This window comes from Festucalex cinctus, chromosome 10 (assembly GCF_051991245.1).
Source record: "Festucalex cinctus isolate MCC-2025b chromosome 10, RoL_Fcin_1.0, whole genome shotgun sequence".
Classification (NCBI taxonomy): domain Eukaryota; kingdom Metazoa; phylum Chordata; class Actinopteri; order Syngnathiformes; family Syngnathidae; genus Festucalex; species Festucalex cinctus.
The window spans coordinates 6383283-6396477 of NC_135420.1; the positions used below are offsets into that span (position 1 = coordinate 6383283).

The following is a 13195-nucleotide window of genomic DNA, read 5'->3' on the forward strand; positions in this document are numbered from 1 at the left end:
TAACCAAAAATGAATGTGGTGGCAAAAGAAAAACAAAAATTGTTGATTAAAAAGGGAATTGAACTTTTGGAAAGATTTTTGCATATATTAAGTGGTTAAAATGTGTTTGATAGATTTATTGTTCCATAAGGTGGCTTCATATTTCTTTTGGCTGGACGGTAGGTTTATTTCATGTCTTAAATTTATGTTTCTGAAATACTTCACAATGTGCACATATTCTGTTTAATTGTGTTGGTGTCTGTCTAAAGGTTAAATATTTATATTTAACATTAAATTATCAACCTTTTGTTTTCCTGATCCTTATTTTGAAGAGAAAAAAAAACAAAACAAAAAAACTATTATAACTGTTAATAACTACTAATAAATATTTAAACTGAGACATTTTTCAGTCATATCGCCCAGCCCTTTGTTACGGTATATTTAAATAATTGATTCAAAATATAAAAATATAGACATATTTGTTGTTGTTCACATTTGTAGATACTGTAAAAAATTGTGGTGTTTTAAGATTAATGTTTAAAAAACAAAAAACAAAAAAATTGTATCGTTCCCAAACTTAATCGAACCGTTCTGTTCTGAAAGATAATCGTTTTTCAATCGAATCGCAACCTGTGTATCGAGATACATATCGAATCGGCCTCATTTCAGAGATTCCCACCCCTAGTTTTCAGCATGCACGAGTCGACTCAAGTGTACACACTGGAATAGCGGAACAAACAATAGAGGAATTAAGGGGATTTTCATTTTCAACCTGGATAGATTTGTATTTTTTGTTTTATAAAAAGTATTTACAAGAAGTCAAGAGAGACTGCCTATTTTGTTTTTCATAAAAAAAACCTTTATTTTCATGTTAAAAATGCACTTTCAATAAAGTATTTGGAACTCCGTTTCTACCGCATTATTTTTATGTTGAGATGGTGTTATCGGCAGCTGCTGAAAGTAACTAAAAAAGTAACTTTTAATCTAACTTAGTTACTTTTAAAATCAAGTAATCAGTAACGCAATTTAGTTACTTTTAAAACCAAGTAATCAGTAAAGTAACTAAGTTACTTTTTCAAGGTAACTGTGGCAACACTTTAATGAATAAATTACTAGTGTATTAACATAAGATGAGTAATATGGGGTAGGGATAGATACGTTCTTGTACTTCTTCCTACTCGTTTGGACATGTAAACTGCGTTGAACTATGACATTTATTGATCATTTTCTTTCTTTTCAGTTTTATTTTCACATGTTGTTGTCATGTCTAAAAAGTAGAATTTCATTAGTCTTGTGTCCTTCCTGTTTTATTTTGGTAAATGTTCTCCTCCCTCAGACAACTTGCCCTTCCTGTTTCCTGATTACCTTCCCCGCCCTGATTATTTCCACCTTTTTTCCATTGAGTATGTGTATATATAGTCTGTGTCTCCCTTTGGCCTGTGCTAGTTTGTCTTGTCTGTAGTGCCAGAGTTCTAAGCCTTGTTTGTAAGCCTCGCCCAAGTAAGACCTTAGTCATTGTTGAAGTTTTTGTTTGATACTTTGTATACTCTTTGATTTGAGTTTTTCCTCTAACGAGTGATTTTTTTTGTTGCACTTTGATTGTTGTCCATTTTCCTCTGATGAGTGACGTTTTGTTGTACTTTGTTCATTAAATGTTTCAAGAACTTCTACCTCTTTTGAGCTCGAGTTGTGCATTTGAGTTCATTCCTAGTTCCGCTGTGACAGTTGTAATGTGTTTATATGTTCAATAAAACAATTTAAAAAAGCAAATCAAAAATCAAAATGCCACCGTTAAAACTGGGAGAAGTGCTATATGCACATTTCAGTGTCGGCTATATTTGTTCGTCAACTACAGCAACTACACTAGGTCAAAATACGTCGGAACTGCCCAGAAGACGTAACTTCTGCTCTTCGCTGATTGGTTCTTTCTGTTTAGTCAGGTTTGGCCCCACCTCAGAAATGCGCTTGATGGCGACTGTGTCCAGACTCACTCGATGGTACAGCAATGAGTCTGGTTTCCAGGCTAAATGTTTGAGTATTCTATTCATAAAATATCATCTTGCCTTTTTTGGGGGGCGGGGGGGCAATGTTGAAGGAAAATAGACTGCCCGGGATAGAACAACACAAGCACGGGACAACATCCTAAGGTACACCCAAAGGTCCGAGTTACAATTCAAATGGATAATCTTTGTGCGTCAAAACCAAACAATAAAACTCTGTAATGTGTCTCATGTAACATATACAGTGATGCAGTTGTTTGTATTTACGGTACATTCTTTACAGTAATATATGACCACAGTTAAAAAAAAAACACAATACATGATCTTCTAAACACCATACATGATCACAATGACGTTGGCAAAAAGCCTGCAACAAGACTTGATGAATGGGGCTGTGTGTATGTCCCTGAACCATAACGGTGGACAGAATCCAATCAAAGACACGTAATTAAATTACACTTGAGGTACACAACTAACAGGAAGCAAACACATATGCACACATACACAAACCAAAGATATTCAGAAGCTTTCTAATGTTGTCCCCGCCCCCCCTTCATACACATGATTTTATGTGTAAAATCATCCTCCTGACACATTTTAAGGAAGATGGTGATTTATTGCTAAAATTCATGCAGAATATTCCATGCAAAGGGCATCATAATAAGAGCATGAATTAAATGGAGAACCGAACTCAAGACAACGGAAGTGACCTTTAACTGGGAATCAAAAAAATTTTTTTCCTATCATTGACTTCAGTCTATCAGCTTCAATCTTACACCATTAGATTAGTTTTTTTCTTCTTCACAGCATTGAATTAACAAATAATTAACATTATCTGTCTGAAAACAGTATTATGGGATTAAAAGCAAGATGGAAAGAACAATACACAGCGTAAAGCACATAACAGAATCAAGTCAGACAGAATATTTATAACATGCACAGCATCTAAAGCAGGGGTGTCAAACATAAGGCCCGCCGGCCGGATCAGGCCCGCAAAGGAGTTTAATCCGGCCCGGGAGCTGATTTTGTAAAGTTAAAAAAAAAAAAAAAGAAAAAGAAAAAGAAAAAAAAAAGTTGTAATGTGGGATCAATTAAACAGTCGGCCACAATCAAAATATGTAAAATTTGTAACTTCACAAGCAGTCCTGGATGTCATTATTTTACACGCAACTAAAGTTACAATTTGTTTATTATTATTATCATCATTATTAGTATTAATATTAATTTTAATCATAGACCAACAAATGTGTTAAATATGATACGAATTAAATTACTGGTAACACAAATAGATATGACAAGGATTAGCGTCATAATGTTATTAACTGTGCCACGCAATGCATTCTGGGAACAATATATATGCAAAACAGGTAGATTTAACACATCCATGACTCAGTGTTGCCGCGTTCCATTTGCATTTGTATTATTTTTTGGAACATGATATGAATATGATTACAATTGAGCTCCGTAATTAGGGCTGGCACACAAATAGCAGAAATCTGCGTATAATTGACGGCAATCGTTTTAAAGTTATATACCGTTATTTTACCAACGCGGCCCACTTGGTCATATATTTTCCTCCATGCGGCCCCTCAGCTAACATGAGTTTCTGCCTGCAATTCCTGCAGAAATTGCATGGGAATGCTGAAACTGAATCTGAAGATCTGAATGCATGTGGAATGCTAATGAAGTCAGTTGAGCAATAAATTATGAAATTATGACCTCCTGGTTACTGGACAATGCACTTTACCAACTGTGCCACCGAGCAGTATCAGACACCTGGTAATAATGGTAAGTTATATGTACGGAATTGGGCATGGAAAGTGATACTTAGAAAAAGTTCAATGTCTGTCCCATTGAAAATGAATGGGGAAAAGTTGATATTAAATGTTAGATTGTGTAAATACTGTAAGTAATGTGGAAACAGATGATATATATACCCCAGGAGGCGTGATTTTTTTTTAAGATAGTTGAAATGTGAACAGTGTAAATTGGAAGTATTATGTGTGAGTTGTTAGGCGGCAAAAAAGTGTGGAGAATAAAAAAAAAAATCACAATGACATATGTGGGAATGCTTCAGCATTCCCACAACTAGACTAAGTGCAATTTCTGGAGAAATTGCGTGGGAACGCTGAAAGCACTTTGAGAGATAAATTATGAAATTATTACCTGGTTACTGGACAATGTGCTTTACCAACTGTGCCACCGAGCAGTATCAGACACCTGGTAATAATGGTAAGTTATATGTACGGAATTGGGCATGGAAAGTGGTACTTAGAAAAAGTTCAATGTCTGTCCCATTGAAAATGAATGTGGAAAAGTTTATATTAAATGTTAAATTGTGCAAATACTGTTAAGTAATGTGGAATCAGATGATAAATGTACCCCGGGAGTCGTGAATTTTTGAAGCTAGTTGAAATGTGAACAGTGTAAATTGGAAGTATTATGTGGGAGTTGTTACGCGGCAAAAATGTGTGGAGAATAAAAATCACAATAACATATGTGGAAATGCTTCAGCATTCCCACAATAAACGAAAATCATGTGCAGCAGACAAGACGATTGTGTTTGTGCACAAAGAAAGAAATCAACTCAAGAAGAAAGTCCGAGGTGCTCTAATTATTGTATTCTAAAAGGCTGAGTGTTTTAAAATGATGGTGTGAGTGTGCCAGTAATGTACTTTTAGAATCTGAGCAGTGGAGCAGAGAAAAAACAGAAGTGCAAATGCGACTGTTTATACCAAACCATCATTGTTTCAACATCACTGACAATGCTTTTAGCCACTGGACCATAGTCCTGGAAGAGTTTTCACTGACTCTCACGATTAAAATGAACACGACGTTGTCTATCTGCTAAAACTGTAAAAGTCACTACAAAATCATTAAAGCAAAAAGTGATTTTCTTTCTGATGTAACTAACTACAAGCAGGAAGATAGCAAGTCAGCTTTTGTCTCTTCTTTACTCACATGCTGATGGCAGGCTTGGCTTCCGTGCGCTATGATGCTGATGAGGTGGCTTTTAGATCAGTGTCAGTGGTAGAGTCCCAGGATGTGAATGTGAGGAAACGCCAGATACAACACAAGTGTACATATAAAAAAAGGACAAGTGGTTCCGAGCACCCCTATATGTGAGCATGCCCAAGTGGAAAGAAATGAGAAAGTAGATATGCAAAAGAAAAAGAAAAATGTGCGTATATAAATATTGTTCAGGTGCCGCTCGGCTGCTACAGAAACAACAGATGCTAAGGCTCTCTTTCGACTGTGCTCCTCTTGTTGGCTCTCTTCTTCACTGTGGTTGCTCCTCCCACTCTGACAGCAGTTTGCTTTAAGGCACACACACGCACACTAGCGCGCGCCGTTTCCTCGGGTCACTCATGCAGCAGAAAACCGAGGTGATGCCAGGCTCTCCTGCCCTACTTTGGCCCAGGGATTCAGTCACCACCCACACACATTCACAATAAGCTTGACCAGGCATTTTTCATTTTCATTTGCGGGGAGTTTTAATTAACTGCACACTAATTTTTGCCTATAAATAAACCCGGATAATATGCAAAAGTGTTTCATCTTCAGTAATGACACTCATTGCCGACGTCTTTCTTCAAATTAGAATAGTATTAAATAGGGATGTAACGATATCAAAACATCACGATATGAAGGTCACGATACAATAATTATCATGATATTGTGGGGGCGTTGGCAATATTTAAAAAAAAGATCACAATATTGTAAAAAAAGAAAAAAAAGAAAAGAGAGTTCATACTGAAAAAAAGCACAATATTGTGCTTTTGTGCATAACAGCAATGCATATAAACCACCTACAATCTCTAATAACATTATTGAGGCACTTACTTGCTAATGCAAGCACATATTGATCGCTTCACAAGCAAATTAGGTGCCCCTTCATCTGACAATTAGCATAGATTTTAAACATAGAAGGCCAAAACATCCCTAATCAAAATTAAATTGCACTAATAGCCACTAGAGGGTGCTAGAACTGCACAAATGGAATCAAACTGACTTTTTTTTAACAAATGTGTTCCTTTTAAATATTGTGAACATGACGACGACGATATTGTGGCAGTTTTAATACCACAATATCACGATATTGCCCTTATCGTGACATCCCTAGTATTCCATTCCAGCAGAAATTGATTTCCAAAAATGAGGACATGCTGCCCCGCCTCGAGATACGATGCGCATATTTTACTCAAAGAAGGCCGTGCATTATAACTAGGGATGTTCAATACCACTTTTTTACAGACCGATACCGATACTCAACTCTTGAGTAGTCACCGATACCAATACCAGATACAATACCACTAGTAGATAAACCCCCTCCAGAAAATGACAGATAATTTTAAAGAATGATCTATAAATCCCAATATAGTATTATTCCTTAAAATTGCATGAAATTAACGGCAATTTTCTACTTCCTGATTCCTAGTTCCTGATTGGAAAACGGCTTCACCGTCACGAGTACAGATAACCTTAAAATAAGGCTGTATCGGTATTCACCCACCTCTAATTATAACTACCGGTATTCTAACGTATGCCTCCTCTGTATCGGTAGAAAATAATACAGAAAACATAACGCTCTTTTGAATCTCTGGTATAATAACCTTAATTATTGATTGATTGAATTATTTTGTATTTCATTATATGTTCTTATTGCTGCTGGAAATGTAAATTTCCCAGAGAGGGCCATCCCAAAGGGATCAATAAAGTCAAGTCTAAGTTAAGTTATGTTCTAAGTCTAACGTTTTATTGACCCAAGATCGACTTTTTAAGCAGCCAACCTCCTGCAATTGACCACATGTCCGGTTTGGGAGCGAAGAACTCTACCAGTGAGCTAAAAGTCTGGGACACAGTCACCAACACACCTCAGCTGCTTAATTGAACACTCAGGAAGTGAGGTCGCTGATCTACGTTTTTCCCAAAAGAAAAGCAAAACATAACTTTTTTAGTGTGCAACAATAATAAAGCACACACATAACCCGCCTTTTCCCCCTACACCGCTTGTGATCAACTTGGGGAGAAATCCACAATCTACCAGTTACAACAACACGGCGCAGTCCTCTGATTTGTCGCGCAAAGCGTCAATGAAATTCAACACGTTAATTGGTCCTGTGCAAAACAATGAAAATCAGACATTTTCATGAATTTATTAAACCGCCCCGAACGTCCGGACAGGATGTATAAAAAAAAAAGCGGACATGTCCGGAAAAATGAGGACGCGTGTTTGCCCTAATTAAAGGGATACTTTATTATTTAGCCATTTTTGGCAGTCAAACATGAATATTTTGCCTATAATAAATTTGATATTTTCATTATTTTTCTTGTACAATTAGTACCTTTAAAAACACATTTTGCAACTTGCTGTCGACTGAAAATGACATCACAAGGGCTCAGGTAACCAAATCACAGCTCAGCTTGTGAATGTCACACGACCAAACCTAGAAAACAGGTGAGCTGTGATTGGAGCCCTTGCGATGTCATTTTCAGTCAACAGCAAGTTGCAAAATGTGGTTTTAAAGGTACTAATTGTACATGAAAAATAATGAAAATTTATTATAGGCAAAATATTAATGTTTGACTGCCAAAAATGGCTAAATAAGTAAAGTATCCCTTTAATTAATCATTGGCATGTTTCTTTTTCATTTGTTTTGGAAATGTGTCTATCTTCCAACTATTTTTGGAATCAGTGTTTTGTATAAGCAGCAGTGTATAAGATGCAGTTAATGTTCATGTAGCAAACTTGAGATTGGTCATAATTTCATCTCGTGCTGTCACTATGGAATATTTTTAGAATCGATTAATCTGATTCATTTTAATATTGCATTAAAGTGTATTACAAAAGCATTTTTCCTCCTGATTACTGTTTAATAACCAGTGATTTATGTTTATTTCGTATTCGTATATTGATTAGAAAAAAAAGAGGGATTGATGTTCGATCATTGTTTTCCAAAGTAAAAACAGATGTTTGCAAATGTCTTATTTTGATTAAACACAGAAGATAATCAGTCTTCTTTAATGAAGGGCGACAGAAATCAGTGAGCAATTACTGTCGATATGCTGAGATCAGACAATTTGAACAAATTAAAACAAAAAAGGCTCCAAACAATTATTAAAATAGTTGTCGATTGATTTGATAATCTATTGTTGATTAATCGATGAATTTTGGTAGCTCTAATTTCATCCCACCCAATCTTCACAAAACAATCATCATAATTTCACCAGACCAGAAGTTTCTTTTGATCACTTACTAATGTCACGGTCAGTGAGCATCATTTCTCAAACTAACAAAGTAAGCAAAAAAAGAGGAGAAAGCGGGAGGGAATAAAAAGCCTGGAGAGAGAGTCAGATAAGTCAGAGGGGGAGGACAGAAGGGGACCATGGGGGCGGGGTGATGACAAAGACGACAGTCATGGCTCTCAGGCTCATAATACTCACATATATCCTTCTTTCATTTACCTTTACAATTTTTGGTCCTCTGCTTGTTTTCATCCCTCCAGGGGGAGCAATGTTCCCTTCCCTTACCGCATTATGCATATCAAGTGTGCAAACTACAGATTGTGTGCATTGCACCGGTACAGCAATGTCTTTTTGTATCTGTCCACTCGTCTTTTATTTGTCGGTTCTTGTTCCCACAAACCTGATGATGAGGGTGGGGAGAATTTCCATAACACATGCAGACACACAGTCACACTGAGTGTAATAAGCAGGCTGACTTAATTGGAGATAATCCTCTATGCATCACCTTAACATTGCTGGCGATAAACATGGACTGTGTGTGCGTGTGTGTGCGTACAGTGCATGACAGTGACAGTTGTGTGTAATCCCAGTGACTAATACTGAAGTCTACAGTAGTCCCACACCAAGGAAATCGCAAGAGAGGAGATCACGTTTTAAAGATGATACTCTTCACTTTGAGGTTTCCACTCGTATGAAAACTGATGCGCACATATAAACACAAAGCCACTGAAATGTTATATATTTTACCATGGAAATGTTCTGGAATACACTACAATGAGAAGAATGTCACACAGACCTCGAATAAAGCTGATCAATACTGCCTGTCTTAAGCTTTTGAATAAAAATTCATGACATGCAGCCACTACTGTCGAACTCCAGTCAATTTGGTGGCAGAAATCCAGCAGTCATGTCAAATACAAAGCCACACACTCAAAGGCTCCTTCACCTTTTGTCGGATTTGGTGGGTCACTGCCCGACTTGGTATTATTATTATTATTATTATCATCCAAAATTGCACCATACACCCTTTCTTTGCCTGGGGCGACACTTAATCAATTATCCAATTTTTACTACTAACCAATAGGGATGTAACGATAGCCAAACATCACGATACGATATTAACACGATATGAAGGTCACAATAGGATAATTATAATTATCACGATATTGTGGGGGGTTGGCGATATTTAAAAAAGATCATAATAATGTAAAAAAACAAAAAAAAAACAAAAGAGCTCATACTAAAAAAAAGCACAGTATTGTGTTTGTCTACATAAGAGCAATGCATATACACCTACAATCTCTAATAAGAATATTGTGGCACTTATTTGCTAATGCAAGCACACATTGATCACTTTACAGGCAAATTAGGTTCCCCTTCATCTGACAATTAGCATAGATTTTAAACATAGAAGGCCAAAACATCCCGAATGAAAATTAAATTGCACTAATAAACTAGCCACTAGAGGGTGCTAGAACTGCACAAATGGAAATCAACCTGAATTTTTTAACAGATGTGTTCCTTTTAAATATTGTGAACATGACAACGACGATATTGTGGCAGTTTTAATATCACGATATCACAATATTGCCCTTATCGTTACATCCCTGCTAACCAATGAACAAGCTACTATTGGCTAGGCTGAAGTGTTCACACTGTACTTCCTGATTGAAAGCCACAACTTGACAGTACACACTGTATTATTTGTGTCATTTCTGCAGCCCAGTAGGTGTGTTTTAAAGGCCTAGTCTGCCGGTTTGACTCTGGAAAGGGCACTTTTTAAATACAGGATTTAAACAAACAAACTACTTCTCAATTTACAGATCAGGGCTTGTCTTCATTTCTGGTGGTGATGTTGTCCTAAAGCCCCACCCCCCCAGCCTGTATTTTGCCATTTTGTGTTTGTTTTGTAAACAACGGTTTCTGTGGAATGACAGTGTTTACACCCCTCCAGCCAATCGCAGAGCGGGGGGTGGCGTGTCACAAACGGGCGAATTTGCCGGCACGTGACGTCACTCGCGCGGCAATTTGACAGCATGCACAGATTATTATTTTTTTTCAATCACTCATTCACACATGTAAGCTTCTGTGAGTGAGTGAGAATGCGTCGAGAATCACGAGACGCCCAGCCCACTTTGGGCTGTGGAGATGCACAGAGGGACCGAGGTAATAACCAGACAAACACAGACTTCTGGATTCCAAAATGTTTTGACCCAATTTCGTAGGCCAATAATTTTGACAATTTTCATTGGAATGACCTCAAATTTTCACAGCTTGTGTAGAAACGTTTCAAGTTTTTGTGTGTAACGTTTGGCATCTTTTCAGGTTAAGAAATGTTATTCACTTCAAAAGAAAAGGCATTTTGCATGTTAGAGTATACTCGGACTCAATCACCGAAGACTGTGCAGCATGCCTTCTTCACAAATTTTCTTTTCTTTGTAAATTTAACCAATAAAACTTATGACCTTCAACATAAAGTGTATTTAGGTTCATGAAGATCCATCAAGTAGTTTCCGAGATATGGGCATTTAGAATGGGGTCAACCATTTTGGAACACCCTGTAGACAGTGAATCGATCTCATTGGTTGTGGCTAGACATGCAGGTAACATTACTGACATGGAAACATCTGGTTGGCTGCTAAAACCAGTTCAAACTAGATGCTAGTTACATCAGTTCAAAACAGCCACTTGACCTCACGGTCATGACCCAAACTTAACCCTGGCGTGACCCAGTCATGACAATTGTGGCATCTTGGTTTCAAGGGAATATGTTGAAATAAATTGTGGCCCTCCATTTAGACAAAAGTAGCGCTTTGCCACCATTTTGTGGTAAGGAACTATTTTGTAGTCAGTTGAAGAGTTCACAATTCACTGCAGCCCCGTCGCCCCAAATTATATATATATATATATATATATATATATATATATATATATATATATATATATATATATATATATATATATATATATATATATATATATATATAAGGGCTGTCAAAGTTAAAGCGTTAATAGATTAATTAATCACAGAAAAATGTTTAATTAATCACATATTAACGCAGATTAATCGTACTATTTTTTTGGACCGCACTTGAGCCTTGAACGTAACCGCGGATGGTTACATTGAAGGCTGCACAGGTCAGTGATGAGGTCAATGCACGGCATTTCCTATGCCTGTTGTTCCAAAATGAGCGGGGTGACTCCAGTTGGAGTGCTCGGTGGTAAATTTCGCTTTCAAAACACCCCGACGGGACTTTAGATAAAACAAAAGTAATTTGCGTTTAATTAATTGCTGAATTACACCCAATTGTTATGATGCTGTTACGTTTTGAGCAATACACGCATGCATGCAATTGCGTAAATGCATTTAATCAATGTTTACAAATGACATTCAGATAATAAAATGCGTTGTCAAAATATTACGGTATTTTGTATTTATTTTATATTACGCTAATACGCGAGTAATTTAGCTGATTCATCATGATTAATCAAAATTTAAAAGTGTGATTAATCAGATTAAAAATTTTCATCGTTTGACAACACTAATATATATATATATATATATATATATATATATATATATATATATATATATATATATATATATATATATATATATATTTCAACATTGTTAAATTAAACCCTCTGACAATAAAACATTACCTTTCTCTGAAAGGCAACACATTTATATATATTTGACTCATCATGTCTATAACTTACCGTTACTTTGCATAAAAACAACAGTTTAATGCATATTTCTCTCTGTATCATCAACAAAACACCACTTTTGTACATACGCACATGCACAGGCACACACACTGATGACATTAGATCAGTAGCATGCTGCTCTGCGTTTGATAACACCAGGTAGTGTCCCTAATATAAATAACAGAAGGACACCTGGCACAAACAAATAATCACACACAGTGTGACTCACACTTTATTCCACTCACGGTGGAGGTCATTAGACGGAAGTATCTGTGTGTGTGTTTAGGTGTGTATGTGGTGGAAACAGAGGGCGCACCACAGGTCGCACCTCAGTATTGCCACGGGAACCGGACAAACATAACTCTCAAAAGGAGGCACACAAACGCACACACACGTATATTGTGCAGACCAATGCACAGCATGGACAGAAGGCTTGAAATAAGCACGCCCATTGAACAGGCACTCATCGGGTCTACGAGAGAGTCACGACACATAAAAGGAATAAAAAAATACTCAAACTATTAAAGAAATTTCCAAATTAAACAACTGAGTGAATACAACTGATAAAAGTATTTAGCAATAGCCACAACCCTAAGTGCAAACATGCCCTATCATACAAAAGTAAATAGTAGAATATGTTTACGGGAGACATTTTATCCTGAATAAGAAAAATGAAGCTTGAAGGAAAAATGTACACAAGCATTGAACATTATTCAAGTGAATGGATGCGGACACCGCCTTTCATTGCATCCACAATTGCCTTTGTATTATCACCCATATCCTATTTTTGTAGAAACGCGAGTGTTTCTTGACTGACTGTCTATCTCAGGGGTGTCAAACTCATATTAACTCAGCATGAAGGAAAATACATTACCAACTGGGCCGGATCGGTAAAATAATGGTATATAACTTAAAAACAATTGCGTCAAATTATACGCAGATTTTTGCTATTTGTGGGCCAGCCCTAAATTACGGAGTTCAACTGTATTCATATTGTTCCAAAAAAAAAATAACATGAATGCAAATGGAACGCAGCGACACTTTGCCGGTATGTGTTCTGTACGTGTGAAGTCTACCTGTTTGCATATATATGTTGTTCCCATTGTGTGCATTGTGTGGCGCAGTTAACTCATTCACTTGCCACCATTTTCAAGGAAGCAACCCCCTTCGCTCCCGGCTGTTTTACTGGATTTTGACTGATTTTTGCAAGGCCCACAGAATATTGTGTTCTATTGTTATAAAAACATGGAGCTTACCAAAAG

General features: G+C 36.7%; 1 protein-coding gene across 10 annotated transcripts in view; it reads right to left on the reverse strand.

Moving 5' to 3' along the window:
• The window catches only part of LOC144026558 (discs large homolog 1-like protein), a 139576-nt gene that overhangs the window by 26026 nt on the left and 100355 nt on the right, over window positions 1-13195 (reverse strand). The window lies entirely within an intron of this gene.